The sequence below is a fragment of the Hyla sarda genome, chromosome 3, assembly GCF_029499605.1.
Source record: "Hyla sarda isolate aHylSar1 chromosome 3, aHylSar1.hap1, whole genome shotgun sequence".
NCBI lineage: Eukaryota > Metazoa > Chordata > Amphibia > Anura > Hylidae > Hyla > Hyla sarda.
Genome location: NC_079191.1, coordinates 333,581,336 through 333,603,225, shown reverse-complemented (window position 1 = coordinate 333,603,225; position 21,890 = coordinate 333,581,336).

Below are 21,890 nucleotides of genomic sequence, written 5' to 3'. Positions count from 1 at the left end.
CTACCTAAATGGTATCTCCTGCAGTGGAAACGGCTCTTTGGGGCTTTCCTTTGGTCAGGGAAGCGCCCACGTTTAGCACATTCCCTTCTCACTAGATCTAAGGTATGCCAGACATTTCTATGCTTTATACAGCTAACCATATTCATAGATGGGTTGAGATCACTGCTGGAACTAGCCTACTGGGTAGCTCAGAACTTGAATGCTCCCAAATGACTTCCCGAGGCTTTGGGGTGGACCGTCATGTCTGGCTGCCTACACGCCGCTCCCTCTCACATGTTAATAATCCCCTGTTGAAAGGTACACTCACTATCAAAAGAGCTTATGATAAAGGCACAACACAAGGAAACCACGGAAAAACACTGATTTCTCCATGCTTTCCAAGTTCTCTGATTCCTTATGCAGTTCACCCTGACATGCAAGAGGCGGACGACTTATGGTCCCATTTTCAACACGTCCCTGTCAAAACCCTATGTGCCCAAAATCAACCACCCACAGTTGAGACACTATCCACAATAGTCCCACACCTTAAAACTAACTTTCTACATCTTCATATGCTCAGGGAGATGTGTGTTGCATTTCTAAAGGTGTATGTCATTGGTGAAAACCCGACCTGGATAGATAAGTTGATGCAACTCTCACCGAACTACAAGCCAAAATTTTCCACATTTAATGCCTGTTTGAGAGATGAGAGGCAAACTTCTGACCTGTTGTACTTGAGATCCTGGGAGGAAGAGTTGGGGCGCAAGTTCACGGACCAAGAGAGGAAATCCATTCTAACAGGCTCCCATGGCTTCTCTAGGTGCGTCAAGCTACAAGAAGGTCATTATAAACTAGTAGCCAGATGGTATAGGACGCCCGAATTATTATATCATTGGGGTCTGAGTGCTTCCCCTGCGTGCTGGAGATGCCATGGGGGCGTGGGCTCTTTGTCTCACATTTGGTGGTCATGCCCCAGGATAACGTCTTACTGGAGTGAAGTGAATCTCATCATAGATAAGGTGATGGGACGGCATGTCCCTCTCTCACCAGAGGTGGTTCTCTTGGGCTTATCGACTAGGGATTGCACCTTGTCGAAGAGGTCTCTGATTGCACACTTGCTAACTGCAGCCAAGGCATTAGTTCCACTACATTGGTTAGATGAAACACCTCCTACAGTTCAACAATGGATCTCTAAGGTCTCCCAGTTGTGTAGAATGGAGGAGCTCTCCAGTTGAAGTGATCGCTCACATGACAGATACTGGAGTATATGGGCTCCTTGGCTGGGCTTTCGTGATGCTGACACTGCTCTCCCTCTCTCGCATCAGACATAGCAACTGGGTTCCAGCAAATGACCCCATAGACAACTCCCCCCCCCCCTCTTTCCCAGCCCACCCTTCCCCCCCTCTCCACCTCCTCACCCACGACCAAAAACCTAACATCTATTCTTTATCCTCCACTCGTCTCTCTTTCTCCCTATTTTCTCTTTCTTCTGCCTCCCACCTTGGAGAATTCCTACGCCTTTTCATTTCTCCTCTTTCTTTCTTCTCCGTCAATGCTCTGACACATTGTGCTCATGTTCATTGACCCTACTATGTTCAGTACCATACTCCTATTACAGTTCCACCTAATTAACTGGGCTCCTAGGTGACAACACCTCAGACTTATAGGATGCTTATAGGCATGACTGACCTTCTGTTTTATGTATGTCTTGAGTAGATGTTGGCCAATACTCTTGATAGATTTGTCTTATTGATTTTACAATGATACATCAACACAGGAGCCCAATGGTCTTTTTAAATGTTACCTGGGGCCTAGCCCACACGACCCCTTTATCTTGCTTTTCTCTCTTTTTCTTTCTTCTTGATTAGCATTATGTAAAGTACTTCATACTACATTTGTATGTTCTGTTGTATTGCAATATTCGAAAATAAAGAATTGAAAAAAAAAAGATGTATTAGGGACCCCTTTAATGTATCTTTTATTCCATACTGAATGGACCCAAAGTTTGATAGCCTGTCGTGGTTCTGCAATCCACCCATTCACTTCATTACTTTGGTCTTTCTTAATTTACATTATTTCATTTTATACAGAACATCCAAACACTTTTGTATAATTGGAAATGTCAGAAAATGTTTTCCTCATGTATGGTAATGTTACAGACAGATTTTAAATGACTTTGACAACCATACTACAACAACACAACAATGTTGCAAACAAATTAAATGCCTATTGTTAGATATTACATTGTTAACCCCTTAAGGACCAAGCCCATTTTCACCTTAAGGACCAGAGCATTTTTTGCCCATCTGACCAAAGTCACTTAAAGCATTAAGAACTCTGGGATGCTTCTACATATGAGTTTTTCTGAAATGGTTTTTGGGGGGCATGTCACATTTAGGAAGCCCCTATGGTGTCATAACAGCAAACACATGACATAGTATTTTGGAAACTACCCCCCTCAAGGAAAGTAACAAGGGGTACAGTGAGCCTAAATACCCCACAGGTGTTTAGCAACTTTTCGTTAATTTCGGATGTGTAAATGATTTTTTTTCTCACAAAAATGCTGGTTTTCCTCCAAATTTTTCATTTTTACAAGGGGTAATAGGAGAAAATGCCCCCCAAAATGTGTAACCCCATATCTTTTGAGTATAAAAATACCCTATTTGTGGACGTCAAGTGCACTGCGGGCGCACTACATTGCTCAGAAGAGAAGGAGTCACATTTTGCTTTTGGAAAGAACATTTTTCTGAAATTGTTTTTGGGGGCATGTCCCATTTAGGAAGCCCCTATGGTGCAAGGACAGCAAAAAAAAAAAAACACATGGCATACTATTTTGGAAACTACACCCCTCAAGAAACATAACAAGGGGTACAGTGAGCCTTAAAGGGGTATTCCAGGCAAAACCTTTTTTTATATATATCAACTGGCTCCGGAAAGTTAAACAGATTTGTAAATTACTTCTATAAAAAAAATCTTAATCCTTCCAATAGTTATCCTGGCACCTATATTTACAGTTCCTTTTGAACTCCGGCATGCTCTTTCCCGGTCGCCAAAGATCAGGGCCTTTAGGACTTCTTCTTGGAACTGGAGGAATGTCCCTGTGTTGCCAGCGTACTGGTACAGTACAAAAGAGTTGTACAAGGCAACCTGTACCATGTAGACTGCAACTTTTTGTACCATATCCGTGTTTTCCGCATGGCCATGTATGGCTTGAGAACTTGATCAGAAAGATCAACTCCCCCATAAACCGATTGTAGTCCAGAATACAATCGGGCTTGAGGACCGTTGTTGTGGTACCTTGCACAGGGACAAGTGAGCTGCCGTTACCATGGATTGTAGTCAGCATAAGGACATCCCTCTTATTCCTCTTATCCCAGCAACAGGTTTCCATAGGTAAGGGTACAGGACTCACCCTTGGGCATAGGTGTCTGGATAAAATTTAGAGGGAGGCCTCTCTGGTTCTTCCACACGGACCCACAAGTGGACGTGTATCTGGTGGCAAGGGATGTGAACAGAGCGATGCTTGTATAAAAGTTGACCACGTAAAGGTGGTAACCCTTATCCAGAAATGGGTGCCCAAGGTCCCAAACGATTTTCCCTCTAACACCCGGAGACATTCTGGGGGTTCAATACGGGAATCTCGTCCGAGGTACTCTCACAAAGTTTGTAGAGTTTCACGCCATACCTCACCTGCTTCGAGGGAATATAGTGGCGGAAGATGAGTCTCCCCTCAAAACTGATAAGAGACTCATCTACCAAGAGCTCCCTGAGGAGTACGTATGCCTCCTAAAATTTGGCCCCAAAGTGATCGATGACCTGCCTCACTTTGTAAAGCCGGTCATAGGCGGGATCACCTCGGGGGGACAAGCCACATTATCAGCGTAATGCAGTAATTTCCGAATGGCCGCGAACTGTCCTCATGCCATGGCCATACCGTAGAGTGGGGTTTGGTAGAGGATGTCCCCACTCCAGTACTGCCTGACTCTTGGTTTTTTGACTAGGCCCATATGCAGCACAAGGCCCCAAAATTTCCTCATTTCGGCTGCATCAATGGCGTACCATCCATTGGGCCTGGCCAAAAAAGAATCAGGGTGGTGGGCGATGATCTGTTGGACATACAGATTCGTCTGTTCCACCATTAGATTGACAAAGCTGTCAATCCGGATTCCTGAGTCGCCAAGAAACTCAGGAATCCGTGGCTGATAACCCTCTAGGGGTCTTCAGACAGGTTCACCAGAAGCGGGAACCGGTACGCTTGTCTGGGGGGGCGGACTCCTATTACGAGTGGCATGGATGCTCATACTAGTGTCAGCCACTGGGTCACTATCATGGGGGGTGCGTGGCCTTGCCTGGCGGCATCTCCACCACTGTACAGGGGGCTCATCATCAGTGCTAGATGATGAAGAGGACGAGGAAGAACACAGAAAAGTAGGATCTTCCTCGTCCTCACTGGCAGATTCGGAGTAGGAGGCAAGTAAAGCATATGCCTCCTCCACGGAAAATGCCCGGCGAGCCATCGCCTTTTTTCTATGGTGGCGAGGGGGAGGATGTGTGTGTGTGTGGGGGGGGGAGTATGTAGTGTGTGTGCTTGGTGTAACATTTATATATATAACAGTGTGTGATTATAACTCACACACCGTTATATGGGGGGGGGGGGAATGCTGTGGCCCAAACAAAATTGGGGGGAAGGGGGCGAGATGCAGCGCCCTGAACCCCCTAATGGGGCCCAGGTCACACAGAAAAAATCTGCCGTGGACCCTTGAGGACCTATTAGAGGGTCGGGGGGGATTTTTTTTACTTTTACTTCTTTATATATATATATTTTTTTTTAACTCCTACCTGTCCCTGCAGAGAAAACTCACCATGAATGGACACAGGAGGACACTTCTTCAGTCCTGAGGGGCACAGATCTCGGCGTAGGAGGGTCCCTGGCTCCTTCTAACAGCTCTGCCCGCTGACTGAACTCAGTGGGCTGGCATAGCTGCAAGAAGGGGACATTGACCCCTCTTCTGCCTGATGCTATTGGTCGTACTTTGGGTCCGAACAAATAGCAGTCTCCTTGGGGGGGTGACAAAATTGCCACCTCCCCATACATAGAGGAGGTGATTGGTGGTGTATTCTACACCCCGATCACCATGTATCTCCGGGTCATCGGGTCACATGTGATCCATTTGACCGGAAACACCGCAAATTGCCGGTGTGAATTTAGCGGAGATTTGTGGTGATCGCCGACATGGGGGGATCTCAGGACCCCCCCCCCCCCCCTGGGCATTTGCATGGGGTTCCGGCTGATAGATATCAGCAGTCACCCCAGTACGGTCCCTGCCTGGCGCGTGGCAGGGACCGAAATTCCCACGGGCATCCAGGTATGCCTTGTGTCCATAAGTACCAGGACGTCAGGGCGTAGCTGTACGCCCTATGTCCTTAAGGGGTTAAAGACTGAGCTCTTTTATACCATTGTCTCTTTTTATGCATTACCATCTCACTCAAACTATTGTAAAATGTTTCCCTGCTATTTACATTTTCTCCACTAGAGGGTATACATTTGCAAGTGTGTTCTAGTAGATCACTTGCATAAAACTGTTGGTATCGACAGATATTACTGAGCACCATTTACACATGGTAACTGTGAGGAAAGTCATACATGGACAGTCTTAGAGTATGTTCACACTATGGAATTTCCGTGCATAATTCCGCATTAGAATTCTGCACAGAAATGTCATCGTGTGAACTTACTCTAAGACTGTCCATGTATGACTCTCACACAAAGAGTCCCCTCGATATCAATGGGATACCATTGCGCTGTGCACACAGCACATGTCTATTCCAGAGTCCGCACAAAGAATAGACAGGTCTATTTTTCTGTGGAGTCCACACAGAAATGCATTGCTGTCTATGAGATGGCACATTTCCGAGTGGTCCTACGCTGTCAGGGGAATGTCTGTGTAGAAATTTTCCATGTGGACATTCAGTCGTGTGAATATAGCCTTATTGTGTCAAGTATAAGCCTTCATCATAGCTGTCTGTTATTTCAGAAGCAAGGATGTCATCATGCATGACTGGATTGCAGATCCTCTTATGTCTCGAGACACAATAGTGCATGGAGCCTTAAAGGGGTATTCCATGATTTTTTTTTTATTATTTGACTATGCTACAGGGGCTGTAAAGTTAATGTAGTTCATAATGTAGTGTCTATACCTGTGTGTGACAGTGGTCCCACAATTCTTCTGTGATTATCGCCACAATATTTATTTTTAACAGCATCCAACATTACTCAGGTCTCGGGATTTCCCAGGTTGCAGTGCGTTAAGGCCTGACATCACTAGTCAGGCGATCAGAGGGAGTCTGTCCTGCTTCAATGGATGGAGAGACCGCTGGATGGGAGAAAGATAATTTTGCAACAGCTGTAGGCACCCTGATTAGAAAACACTGGTGTATTGCATTAAAGGTATCACAGGTGTGTTTCAATGGGTGGGGTGGCTGATGTGTGGGAGGGAGGAAGGTGACCTCATACTTACAAACTATGGAACTATGGGATGTGTAGTTTAGAGAACGAAATTCAACATGAAATAGCCAGTTCTGGCAAGTACGTACTACTAAAATACCCTTATGGTGAATAACCCCTTTAATTGTACTTTCATAAACCTGCAATTTAAAACTGGGGCATATAGATGGTTCTATTTTTCATGTGAGATTTAAGTGTAAAAATAAGCTTTGGTATGTTCCGTTGGAGGCATTGCATGTGAGGAAGAATATCTCCTTACATATGGCACCCAGTGGAGTTTATTCAAATATAGTTACATGCATGAGTCCTGTTCATCAGCAAAAGGGCTTGAGCACAGAACTCGTTGGGCATCATATGGTTGACAACAGGGTCAAGTCCTGCAGGAACGCATGGGAACCGAGTTCCTGCACTTTTTCCACAGCAGGAACACTGTTCCCATTAGCAGGAGTCCTACAGGACCCTTGAGGGGAAATCTTGGGTGAGTTCCAACACTTTTTTTTGCCTGGACTTGACCCCTGGTTGCCACCCAGCATGAGCTGCGTCTCTACACACACATCTTCGCAGAATGGGCGGGAGACAATTGCTGGACTCGCATTTTACTGAACTGTACCTGTACTGTACAATGAAGAAAATGTGACACTCTGCTGATCTGTGGGCATGCCGGAATCGCACCACCACAGGCTTTACATTAATGACATATAAAAAGGATAGGCCACAAATATTACAAAACCTTTTCATTCATTTAAGGAGTTCAATAGGGTTTGTTTGTTTGTTTCTGTTTAAAGAAGTCCTTTTCCAATATATATTTATATATTAATTGTTTCCTTTGCAATTTCTATATTACCTCAGATACATATTTATATGTTTATTGTTTCTTTTACAATTTAAATATTACCTCAGATGAGTTGTTGATCCAGATGTTTATTTTGATTTGTCTAATTAGAAGTCAGGATGAATTTGTCTGTCTTTTCTATTATAGATACCGTATTTTTTTGCCGTATAAGACGCACTTTTTCTTCCCCAAAACTGGGGGGAAAAAGTCGGTGCGTCTTATACGGCGGATACACCCCTATCGCGGCGGTCCCTGCGGCCATCAACGGCCGGGACCCGCGGCTAATACAGGACATCACCGATTGCGATGATGCACTGTATTAACCCTTCAGACGCAGCGATCAAAGCTGACCACCGCGTCTGAAGGGAAAGTGACACTAACCCGGCTGTTCAGTCGGGCTGTTCGGGACCGCCGGGATTTCACCGCTGCGGTCCCGAACAGCCCGACTGAATAGCCGGGTTAGTGCTTACAGGACACCGGGAGGGACCTTACCTGCCTCCTCGGTGTCTTCTCCGTTCAGTGATTCCCTGTATGGCCGGCGCTCTCCTTCCTCGTCATCACGTCTTTGCGTACGTGCGTCAGCGTGCGTAACGACGGCGACGGAGAGCGAGGATACCCGGCCGGCAGCAGAGACGTTCACCAGCAGGCCGGCAGCAGAGCGACGGGGACACGGCGACAGCGATGGAGTCTGCAGGTTGAAGACCACTATTGGGTTCAAAATCTTTATTTTTTTAGATTTTGCCCCTAAAAATTGGGTGCGTCTTATACGCTGGTGCGTCCTATAGGGCGAAAAATACTGTAGATGAACATATTAGCATAACCATGCATTTTATATTTATAAATGTTTTTTTTCAGCATTCTTTTTCCGCTTTTACCCTGACATCTTTCATTTAAATACAAAACAGGAAAAGAATATACTTTACTAGACTTGATAGATCCAGTAAAAGCTGTTTACCCGGACTTGTCACAAAGCACATATGGGGGTATTAAAAATGCAACACACATAAATTAGTAACATTAGTGTACTGTGTTGTACGCGTTTACATGTATTCCTCCTGCTTCTTTCACTCTGTCGTTGATAGGATTAAACTGTTCTATAGCGCTGGCTTATGTTCCCATCTTCCCATCTGTTGTGTAAATGCCATGCTTCAGTTGACTTCGGTTTAGCACCTGGTGTAGTGTAGACATTAGCATATAGCTTTCAGCATGGAACAATGAGCAGGTAGAGGAGACTTCGTGTTAGTAGGTAACTAAAACAACAATACAATTATATAGTAGAGTGAAATCCAGAAAATAAGTAAAGAAGCATAATACAAAGCACTAAGTGGGGACTTTGTGGATGTAACTATCTATACAGTGGTCCCTCAACGTTCCAAACGGACCATCGTTTGTTGAAACCATCGTATGTTGAGGGATCCGTGCAATGTAAAGTGTAGGACAGTTGTCTACAACCTGCGGACCTCCAGATGTTGCAAAACTACAACACCCAGCATGCCCGGACAGCCGTTGGCTGTCCGGGCATGCTGGGTGTTGTAGTTTTGCAACATCTGGAGGTCCGCAGGTTGTAGACCACTGTTAGAGGAAGTTGTACTCACCTGTCCCCGCCACTCCGGACCGTCACTGCTCGTCACCGCAGCCCGGGATGTCGCCGTCCATCGCTGTCGCCGCGTCCCCGAGGTGTCCCCCACACTCCGGCATCCTCGCTCTCCATCGCCACCATCACGTCACTACGCACGCCGCTCCTATTGGATGACGGGACGGCATGCGCAGCGATGTGATGACGTCGATGGAGAGCGCCGACGATGCAGAGGATCCTGAAGAAGACGCGCCGGAGCCCCGAGGACAGGTGAATGACCATCACCGGAGCTCACGGGGTACCGTAAACGGCTATCCGGCGGTAGCTGAAGCAGTCAGCGCTGCCGGATAGCCGTTTATGCGATGGCCCCGACATACAAAAGCATCGTATGTTGATGCTGCCTTCAACATGCGATGGCCTCTGAGAGGCCATCGCATGTTGAAATTATCGTATGTCGGGGCCATCGTAGGTCGAGGGGTCACTGTATAAAGATGGCTACAGTAATGTGTAATTGTGTTCTATAGGGAGTAGAGAGTAACTAGAAAATAAAGAAAATGGAATAAATAGCTGATATACAGTTATAAAGTATTAGGGGATAATAAATAACATTATATTGATATATGTACACGCAGATCCAATTCTATGGAAAGAAAGTATTTTTTTTTTTTTTATATACAGTCATCTTCAAACCATGGTTATCCAGCTGTTGTAAAACTACAACTCCTTTCAAAGACGAATACTCGCTGGGAGTTGTAGTTTCACTACTTTAGCAGCAAAGTATCTGGCTTTTGAACTCTATCTTCCAGTCAATGCCTGGAAGCTCAATCAAATGTCATTTGGCAAGGCCATGCATACCTTTGATATACTTTATTATACTTTCATATTTGCAGCTTTGGACATGTATGTCACTAGTCTGTAATGCGTTTGTGGACAAATCCTTTAATATTGCATTATTATAATTTATGTCAATACAGGTTAGAGAATGTTTTATATTTCAGACTTTTACCATTTCCAATATCTATGCCCACCGTCATTGAATAGACACATTCTTATATACTATACTTTGCATTCAGAGGCTGTGTTTTTGTTACAATGAACTAAGAGCTAAACAGCAGCCCAAAAATCTATCTCTTTCGTGCTTTTGTATACTATTCCAGGGGTTATGGAAGGCTTACCCTTCTTCTATGCAGAACATGTGCATGTCCATTTTTAATTTCAATGGAATCTTTGTTAACAGGAATATGTCACGTAAATTATTTTTTCCTAATTAGATCCAGATACTGAAATATATATTTTTTTCTAATAGTTATTTTTTTTTTCTGGTTGTAATTTTTTATTTAATTTTTATGCTTTATTATGGGGGCTGCCATCTTGTCTGACCTGTATTTAACAGCATTTAGTGATATGCTTTACGGCAGGACCCATTGACATAGACAACAGCAGACAGGAGCTGTCCTAATCAGATGAATTGTGACCTTTTCAGTGGTCATTCTATAGGGAGGAGGGGAAGCTATTCTCTGAGCAAAAGCTGTTGGGTGATTTATCAAGAGTGGTGTAGGTACACGTCTTATTGCCCCATTAATTTGTGTGGTGGAAACTGTGTACCTGCACCAAATTGCAGGGCATATGATAAATATGGTGCTGATCACATTTCTTACTTCAGTATTCCACTTAGTATGGTGTCCCCTCTGCAACCTTTCTTGGAACTTTTTAACCGGTGTGACAAAATGTGCGACTTTTTAATAATGTTTTCCAGTAAGTCAAGTCAGGGCTGGTGTAGATTTGTGCCTCTGTTAGCACAGTTGCACCAAAAGATGCGACAAACTGAAGTCGCACGTCATAAATTCCTGACCACTGCATGATATCTACTCAAATCACGACTTGGTATTTTCTTTTAGAAAAACTTCTAAATGAAAAGTCTCAAAACTTTGGCGCAAAAAATTACTGTGCCAAAGAAAAGCGCCAAAGAACAGCAAAAAGACGGGGTAAAACGATTCATAAATTCTCATGTACCGACCTCATATACCGTTCTCATATCCTGTTTTCATATCCCGAGCTCCACAGAACTGGTCATCAATACGGTATGTATAGAATCAATGCACACGAAATGTACCCTAGTGGAAATTAAGTGGCTCATAAATCACCTGCAAATAGGGTTGTCTTTTTGAGTAATCTAGGGGCCCCCCAGGGATGATGCACACTGCAGAGAAGCATGTACAGCATGGACCATTCCAGTTAGTGTGGCCTGCCGTACAGGGTCAGTCTGATTTTGTGCACCCAGATATTCTTCCCTAGATGCAATGCTTCTAGAAAAAAAACTCCAAACAGAATCCAACTGAACTGCCATACAGATTTCTGTACTAAAAATGAAAACTCCTCATACCTCTGTATGGAATTGTGATTATATACCTCCATGGGAGCCAATTATGGCTCTATATAAAACAGAATATTAATACATTATGGGGGAGATTTATCAAAAGCTGTCCAGAGGAAAATACACTAAAAGCTGTAACAGAAAGACACTAAAATATAACTTTTATTAATTCCACTAAAATCCTGAAACAACAATATGTCAACCAATTAACGTGGTTACCCACAACCAAAAAATATTAATACAGTGACCCCCCGACCTACGATGGCCCCATACGATGCTTTTGTATGTCGGGGCCATCGCATAAACAGCTATCCGGCAGCGCTGACTGCTTCAGCTGTTGCCGGATAGCCGTTTACGGTGCCCCGTGTGCTCCGGTGATGGTCTCCTACCTGTCTTCAGGGCTCCAGAGCATCCTCTTCGGGATCCCCTCCATCGCCGGCGCTCTCCATCGTCGTCATCACGTCGCCGTGCACGCCGTCCCGTCATTCAATAGGAGCGGCGTGCGTAGTGACGTGATGACGGTGACATGAGAGCGACGATCCCGGGCAGCAGAGACGTTCCGGAGCGGCAGGGACATCACGGGGACACGGATACAGCAATGGAGCGCAACATCCAGGGCAGACGGTCCGGAGCAGCGGGGACAGGTGAGTACAGCTTGCTATTCTTTACATTGCACGGATCCCTGAACATACGATGGTTTCAACAAGCGATAGTTCATTTGGAACTGATTACCATCGTATGTTGAGGGACCACTGTACTAATGTTTGGAATAACGATTCCAGCACTGGTCTGGTACAAACGTAAATACGGTATACTTGTGACAGAAATATATGCTTGTCAAAAAAACATTTCACTCCGCCTAGGTACAGGGGTAGAGTTAGGGATCCCATCTTAAGGGACAGCAGTTAGTGACCACACATCCATGGGTCAATTGCTGATGACACGTGGGAAGCCTATCAGGCTGAATTTGTGGGAGGGGCTTTGGCTATTTAACAGCCATCGGCCCCTCCCTCTGGGCGTATGCTGGGTTGGCGAAATTGCGGGGGTTCTTTCGTTGTGTACGCTGGGTCAGGTGTGTGGTGGTGCAGGTAAGTGCCGGGTGTCCGGCAGGTTTCATTTACTGGGGCCCTGGTCTGTTGCAATTGCTCCCCTCGTTTGGCGGGCAGGCTCCGGCACCCAGCGCGTTATGTAGGCGGCGGTCCGACGGTGCAGCGCGTGCCTGGGCTGGCCGCAGTGAACACGGCCTCTGGATCCAGCGGCAGGTGGCGGCATGGCAGGCGCTGGGAGACGCCCTGTGCCGGCGTCTCACATGTAACGCGGGGCTCTGAACGGGCGGAGTCACAGCATGACAGTGAGCCGGCGGCATAGCTCCACGGATGGTCAGCAGGTGGCGCTGAAAGAAAAAAAAAAGAAAAAAAAAGAAAAAAATGTGTGTGAGGAAATGTGTTAGGCTTATAGAGTGTATTGGTACCATGCAGTAATGAGGGGCTGGCTTATGGTGCACCGGTGTCAGGCCACAGTTTCCTGACACAAGCACTGTCGCAGACGAGGGGCAGCTTGTAAGTTAATAATACTATAATCCATATTACTGTGGCTTCGGTTTGGGGGGGGGGCTGGTCATGCATATCGGGATACCGGGTCGGAGGCTTGGGGTAGTCAAGTAATTAGTGGGGTTGGGGTAGTTTCAGGCATTAGGGGGGGGGTTAGGGGGTGCCATCATTTATATGTCAGAGGTGGTAGGTGGCGCGTAACCCATATGGTTAGAACACTGTTAGTTTCTCTTGCAGATTGGGTGTTCTGTATCCAGTTAGGTGGTCGGTACGTTCCTGGTCATTGCAAACTTGGCTACGGTCAGTACCAACCGTACGGCGGTTGTTCATGTATTTATTCACGTTTCACGGTGGTCATCACTTTCGCTAGCAGACGCTAGTTCACGTCATTTCAGTTCAAATGCTTAATACTCCTGTTACACTAGTTAATGTTACGCACTGCTGCTGTTACACATAGGCCCTGAATTACTGTATATCTGACTCGACATGTCAGATAGGGTTCAAGGCATCATTGCTACTGTCACGCATACAGAGCATTTCGTTTACACGGGTAGTGGTCACTGCGATCTTCTTCAAGGGTGACCACTTGCCTGCGGTGGTTGCTGACACGTCTTCAGAGCCATCGCTAGTTAGTTAGAAACGGTGCACACTGTAATCTTGACTCGCAGTCAGGAGGTGTTGACGGTTTAGTTATTCATGACTATACGCGTCATGCACACATTCTCGGTCAGACTCACGGTCAGGCCTCGTTTCAAACTATTCAGGTGGTACTCTGGGTCGCACTGGCACTACGGTCAGCACTCTTGGGTTCAGCCACATTGCACGGGCAGTCACCTGCAGCTGTAAGCTAATATTAAGTATGTATTCGGTTGTCCGCAGGTGTTACAGTCGATTTGCTGTTTGTTTCAGGCGTCTTACTGTTGTGTTACAGTGGTGGTAAGGTCAGTCAGTACTCAGCGAGGGGGGTACACGTTTCTCATATCAGGTCACTCATGATTACCGTTTTTTTTTTTCTCTTCCCCGGCACCCGTTACGGCCCGGACAGGTCATGTCTCACGTGTCAGACATAGAGGACCCGATGTCCATCCCTGATACACCAGCTAGAAGCTACGTGCGAGGGACGCCCTCCTCTGCAGCTTACAGGGCTTGGAGTTGATGGAGGAGTTGCGCAAGAGGGCAATTCCATTTCCAGCAACCGCCCGCAAAGCAGAGTTATACAAACTCCTCATGGCGGATCAGGGGGCTGGCGACAGTCAGGAGGGGACCTCGGGCCAGTCCACCCTCTCTGAACTGCATGCAATGATGACTTCCATGTTGGGCAGGCTGGATTCTCTGGAGAGAAGGGGCATTCAGGGGCCCCCAGCTCCAGCAGCATTGCAGACGCCAACGCCTACACAGATGTCTGCCCCTGTCCGGTAGGCAACCCAGGTAGGCGCTCTGGGCCACCAAGGGTGTCACCAGTCCATTTTGTCCCAGTGGCCCTGAGAAAGGACATACTGGAAGGGAAGGACATCAATTTGGCGTCCCTGTTGCTATCTGCCTTCGACGTTGAGGACACTAGAACGGTAGCGTGCGCTGACTTATCTGTTGTCCTTAAGAGTAAGGACACCAGGCTGAAACGGAAGCTAAATATCCACGAGTTTGTGATTGCCTTCAGCAAATACAGGGAGGTGATATGCTCAGCCAGACCGGAGCGTAGAGAGGAGCTCGACCTGTATTTGCTGAGGGTTACTGAATACGCATACAAATACGGTGGTACCCATTTCTACGATTATCATAGAAGTTTCTCAGCCATGGCAGCGGCGGCCTTCAGCCAAGATGGGTACCTCACGGACTGGAGCATCGAAGATTCACAGATGTTCTGCAGCCACTTCGCAAATCTCAAATTCCCCGCATGTGCAGCCTGTCAATCAATCACGCATACTACGGCGTGGTGTGTAGGGCTGGCTCAACAGGGCGAGCAGGGCGCCGCTAGACCTTCCACTTCCACGGACAGTTTCAGCAGGTCCGCTCCTTCCGTGGATAAGTTGGGCCGTCCAGTACACTATCTCGGAGGCTCACAAATTTGTAATAACTATAACATGTCTTCGTGCAACTTTAGCAATTGCAGGTTATTACATGTCTGCTTCTACTGCTTCAGGGCACATTCGGGCTCTGCATGTAGGCAGAAAGGGCCAGCATGACTAAGCGGGGTACGTACCCCAGTCCTGGCCGCTCTGCTTGCGGATCACCCGGACCCAGATTGGGTCCAGTGGTTGATCAATAGTTTTGACAGAGGCTTCCATGCCGGAATGGTCACACTGCTGCAGGCCACATTTGAATGTGACAATCTGCTGTCTGCCGTAAACGATCCCGCTGTTGTCCCTGAATTAATAAATGCTGAGCTAATGAAAGGTTATATGATTGGCCCCTTGTTAGTTTCTCCATTCAGGTCTTGGAGGGTCAGTCCGGTAGGGGTGGTAACAGGCAAGTTCAATGGGAAAAAGAGACTGATATTTGACTTGTTGGATCCTCACGGGTCACTTGTCCCCAGTATCAACTCTCTCATTCCATCCGAGGAGTTTAGTATGCACTATTCTTCCATAGACCAGGCTATTCAGGTCATCTTGGCGCTCGGCCCAGGGACTTGGATGGCGAAGGCGGATATCACAGATGCCTTCAAGTTGCTGCCATTGCACAGGGACCAGTGGCAATGGTTCGGGCTCAAATGGCAGGGTGCATATTATTTTGCTTCCAAGTTGACTGTCGGATGCAAGAGCAGCCCGTGGCTGTTTGACCAACTGGCCCAGGCATTGCACTGGCTGCTGGTTAATGTCTCTGGATGCAGCCAGGTCATCCAATATTTGGATGACTTTCTTCTGCTCAGTCGCCCGAGGGAAGAGCCGGACCAGTTGGTCAGATTGCTGAAACTGTTCACTGATATTGGGTGCCAGTGTCTCCCAAGAAAACGGTCGGTCCAACTAAGTGTCTCACCTTTCTGGGAGTAATCCTAGATTCAGTCGCAATGCAAGTCAGCTTGCCCACTGATAAACTCAACCGTATCAGAGACACCATCCACAAGTACACGGTCTTCCAGGTCACGACCAAGGGCGAGTTGCAGAGCTTGCTGGGAATGCTGGCATTTGCTATGCGAGCAATTCCGCAGGGCAGAGCGTTCGTATCCAGAATATTGTCTTTGCTGCATGGTGTCCCTCAACAACACAGTAGGGTTTGGTTAGATTGCCAAGCCCTGCTGACCCGAACATGTGGGATAGGTACATGGCACAATGGAATGGGACGGCTATGTTTGTCCCGCCAGCCTCCGAGTTGTCCCCCAAGAACTGCACTGATGCGTCATCTTCCACCGGTTATGGTGCAGTGTGGGGCGGCAGGTGGATGGCGGGCCAATGGTCCAATCAGGTATTGGCTTTGGCAGGCTTCAGCAGCACTTCGGCACTTTTTGAGGTTTTCCCCATTGTAGCAGCTGCAGTGACATGGGGCGACAAGTGGTCAGGGCAGACGGTGGAATTTCAGTGTGACAATCAGGCGACAGTTGCCATAGTCAACAAGGGCAGTTCCAGGCATGCTACTGTCATGTCTTTCATGCGCAGGTTAGTCTGGGTGTCCTTACAACACAACTTCAATTTTGTAGCCAGACTCATACCGGGGGTAGATAACACGGCCGCAGATGCTCTGTCCAGGGCTAATTTCCATCTCTTTTCACAGGTGGCTCCACAAGCAGACACAGTAGGAACACAACCCCTTGCCTGGCACAATTAATCTTGGACTGATTTACTACACACAGGTGACCCGGGAGTTAATGTCGGACGCCTTAGCCCCCAATACCAGAAAGGCCTATCATGCAGCACACGACACCTTTAGGTCATATCTGTCTGAACATAGCATCCCCCTTTCTTACGACACCACTATCATTCTATCTTTCATCGGTTTCTGCCACTCTTCTCTGCACCTGTCTCATAGCACTATTAAATCTTACCTTTTGGGCATTCAGCATTTTATTTCTTTATCCCACCCAGACAGGCTGTCTATCCTATCATCTCAGGCTGTCAAGGCTGCGCTCAGAGGGGTGGTGGCTTGTAGCTCCACAGCGCCACCTCTTAGGAAACCGATCAGCGGCGAGCTGTTCCGAGCCATGTCTGACGCATCAGCCAATAACCCGTTTGGCTTCGAGCGCAGTCTGATAATCAAATCTGTCATTTATCTAGCCTTCTATGGCTTCCTCCGGCCGGGTGAATTTTCATGTGTCAGGCGGGGAGCGACACATCCACAGAAGGCTCATTTAAGGTGGCAGGGTTCTTGGTTCGAAGTTTCACTGTCCGTCACAAAAACTTGCAGGTGGGGGGCGGTGGTTATGTATTTTCCTTCAGGTAACAACTGGTGCCCGGTGGCGGTGTTGGCACAACTGGTTGAGTTCCTCTATGATAAGCCTCCGGAGTCGCCACTGTTGCCTTTCGGTGGGGGTGCTCTTACCACTTCTTTTTTCACATCGCATGTCCGCACACTGCTTGGCACTTTAGGACACAACCCCAGAGAGTTCTCAGGTCACTCATTCCGCATAGGAGCAGCATCGGCGGCCTCCAGGCACAAGGTGCCTGTACATGTCATCCAGAAGTTGGGGAGGTGGCGTTCTGATGCATATACCACTTATGTCCCAGATCCCTCAAGGGAAATGGCAGAGGCATTTCAATTTTTAGCATTATAAATAAATGATACTCAATTTACCCTAACTGGTGGTGTATTTTTGCCCTCTATAGGCAGACCCTCGACACGGTTTTCAGGCACACCTCAACCGCTGTTCTATGTTATAAGTAGAGTTTTGTGTTAGGTCTTCGTAAATCTAGTTTCTTGCAGGTGGCCTTGGCAGGAGGTAACAGGTAAGCCCATGCACGGTTCAAAGTCCTGACCACAAATTCCTTTTAACTGTACATTGCCTGGGCTATGGCCGGAGGATGTAAAACAATTACTGTTATATGGTTATTATATATAGCCATTAATTATACAGAACTGAGATGATATTGTGGTTTTCATTAGCAGCATCTTACTGCGGTCCCAGTGTCTTCTATTGATCTGTCCTTAGAAAGCCTTTTCTTACAGACATGAAGCGAAGGACTTTTCATTGAGTGGTTTGTTTATCATATTCTTATATGTTCCAAAACTTAACCTAAGTAATGAGTAATAGGCTGGTTTCACACAACAGTGTTTGCCTTGTTATGTTTTATCAGTATTTGTAAGCCAAAATCTGAAGTGAAACCTACAGAGAAAGAAATGTAATGGAAAGGTTTGTACCTTTCCCATGTTTTGGACCTACTCCTGGTTTTGGCTTACAAATACTAATGCAACATTTTGAGCCAAATACTGTTAGCAGCCTTACTCTCAGCTTCAAAAGGTATACTAAATCAATAATGGGAATGACAAGTGTGATACTTATGTTGTGAAAGAGGTGTTGTAAATATTCTGGAGAAAATTGACTTGTAGACTTGTCCATGACTTGTGTCTGGTACTGCAGTTTGCCCCTATCTAAAAACATTTCAAGAGAAGACTATTTCCTTTTTTTATGTAAGTCATGTGATTATATTTCTAAAATATTAGGAGAATCATCATATCCAGAGGACTCTTTGCAGACTACAGTATATCTGTCACAGTTCTAAAGTTCTTCCCAAATCGTTTTAGCACTAAAACCTGGTTGTCAACTGTTTACCTTTACAACTGGACCTTGAAAAATCTGGACCATCAGACATATGCAGATTCAAATGACTGTAGGCCTATGGGCATGCTCCTAAATAAAGTAATTTTGAAAATAAATACAAAACTTAGTATTAACTTAGACATCCTATGCCATATAAATTACTCCAGACTGGCACATACCATCCTCAGGTACCTCTATACCTCTCTTCCTGTTTGGAAAGGGGGAGCTGATAACACATTTACAATGTCGATCATCCTCCATTCCTGAGATGTAGCGCTTTATAGTTCCTCTGACAAATTTAGCAATCCATCAGAGAGCAGTCACTGAAATATAATGGGGGTTGTGTTTACATGTTCAAATGACCTGAGCAATGAATGAACCAATGACTCTAGGATCGGGGTGGCACACAACTTCCAGCAGCCGACAGTGCAACCCAAATTGTGGTGTGAACTGACACTGCTGCTGGCTGTCTTTGGTCTTCTGCATCTCCTCCGTTCCCGCACCTACACAAAGTCCATGGTTTCCGGTAGAATCCTGAGCAGGGAGACGTGCACTGAACATAGAGGGTTCACAACACCAAAACTCAAAACCACACTACACTAGAAGGCCAAATAAAACATGTAGAGGTATACCTGAACATAGAGGGGGCTACTCGTGCCACTTGCATCGACTCATGTGGTAGCCCATCCCTGTGAAGACAGAGATTACGTCCAACAAAATAAAGAGCAAATGCCTACAAAGCTCTCTGCAGATCTCTTCAGGGTGAGTTCTTCTCTGGTGCAGCTATATGTATCCTTTCCAAACTAAGTATACCTGTTGCTTTAAAAAAAACTTTTGACATGTCCTAGAGACATGTCAAGAGTTTTGATTGTCAGGGTCTGAGTGTTCAGACCCAGACCAATTGGTAGAACAAGCAGGGAGAAAAGTGCAGCTGATTGAGACAATCCCATAGACTTGCATTGTAAGTTTGTCTCGCTTAGCATGTTCTTCTCCCAGCTAGTTCTAGATATCGATCACAGTCTAATCACTCAGACCCCGACTAATCAAAACTTTTGACATGTCTCAAAAAAGTTTTTTTTAAAGAGACAGCGCCCATTTAAACTCAATTGTCTACATTCACTATGTTTGATGTGCCAGAATTTTGTTTCTACATGTGCCAAAATTCTGTCACACACAACATAATATATGTGGTTTATCTTGATGTTCACCAAAATTTGGCACATGATAAAACAAAAGAACAGAGAAATTAATTTTGCTTTATCAGGGAGCTTTGGCCCGTAATTTTTGCCTGAGGTAAGCCAACTAATGGTCGAGTTACTGAAACTGGATAGTGCAGTCTGAGACTAGATGTGAGTCTACACATGTACCAAATTTATCACTCATCCTCAGCCACTATGAGAAATTTGGTCCAAATGTTTTCAAATCAACTGGTGTCAGAAAGTTATACAGATTTGTAAATTACTTCTATATAAAAATCTTAATCCCTTCAGCACTTATCAGCTGCTGTATGCTCCAGAGGAAGTTGTATAGTTCCTTTTCTGTCTGACCGCAGTGCTCTCCACTGACACCTCTGTCCGTGTAAGGAACTGTCCAGAGTAGAAGCAAATCCCCATAGTAAACCTCTCCTGCTCTGGACAGTTTCAGACACGTACAGAAGTGTCAGCAGAGAGCACTGTGGTCAGACTGAAAATAATGACACAACTTTTTCTGTAGTATACAGCAGCTAATAAGAACTGGAAGGATTGCAATTTTTAAAAACAATTAATTTACAAATCTGAATAACTTTCTGGAACCAGTTGATTTGAAAAAAAAAAAAAAAAAAGCATTTCCACCAGAGTACCCCATTACGTCTATCTGTCTAAGTGCGTTAAAGAATTGGACATTTAGTAGACAAAAACATGACTTTGTGACATTTTGTCACTTAAAGGGGTACTCCCGTGGAAAACTTTTTTTTTTTTTAAATCAACTGGTGCCAGAAAGTTAAACAGATTTGTAAATTACTTCTATTAAAAAATCTTAATCCTTCCAGTACTTTTTAGGGGCTGTATACTAAAGAGAAATCCAAAAAATAAATGCATTTCCTCTGATGTCATGACCACAGTGCTCTCTGCTGACCTCTGCTGTCCATTTCATGAACTGTCCAGAGCAGGAAATAATTCCCATAGCAAACATATGCTGCTCTCGACAGTTCCTAAAATGGACAGCAGAGGTCAGCAGAGAGCACTGTGGTCATGACATCAGAGGAAATGCATTTCTTTTTTGGATTTCTCTTTAGTATACAGCCCCTAAAAAGTACTGGAAGGATTAAGATTTTTTAATAGAAGGGATTTACAAATCTGTTTAACTTTCTGGCACCAGTTGATTTAAAAAAAAAAAAAAAAAAAAAAAAGTTTTCCACAGGAGTACCCTTTACTGTGTATGCCGTGCCTCTCTATGTATGGACACCACTGGTGTAATTAAAGCCTTTTGAGTTGATTTCTGATAACATGTTGTGATATTGGGTTGGTTTCCGAATCAATATTAAATAAGGATATTTCTAGCCTACATACAGCCTCTATAGGGGTATAGAACACTTTACTGTGTCCTAAAACGCATATGGAGTGTGCTGGGTTAGTGAAATAATACTGTTATTAAGAATAACATGCAGATTACCGGCATCGCTCTTAGAATCACTGCTGCACAGCAGCACAATGACAGAGCCTGGTGGTGGCATCAGTGTCAGGAGACCATATAGTGACTGAATGACACAGCGTGGAGGTGTTGGCAGCATGAGGAGACCATATAGTGGCTGAATGGCACAGCGAGGAGGTGTTGGCAGCATGAGGACACCATATAGTGGGTGAATGGCACAGCGTGGAGGTGTTGGCAGCATGAGGACACCATATAGTGGCTGAATGGCACAGCGTGGAGGTGTTGGCAGCATGAGGACACCATATAGTGGCTGAATGGCACAGCGTGGAGGTGTTGGCAGCATGAGGACACCATATAGTGGCTGAATGACACAGCGTGGACATGTTGGCAGCAAGAAGATACCATTTAGTGGCTGAATGGCACAGCGTGGAGTTGGCTGATGCACTAGTACACTACACACCAGGGCTTCACAATCCCCCCCCCCCCCCCAAAAAAAAAAAAACAACATAATATGAGAAGTTTTTGACAAAGATTTCTCATAGGTAGCACCCGCTATCCAAAAATTTGAAATTCCCAGACCCAGGCCCCACCTCTGCGGCATCATTAACCCATATATTGCCTGAAGGACACAGCCTGGAGTTGGCTGATGCACCAGTACACACCAAGGCTTCACAATCCCCCCAAAAAATAAGCCATTGAGAAATTTTTCACAAAGATTTCTCATAGGTAGCACCCGTTATCCAAAATTTTGAAATTC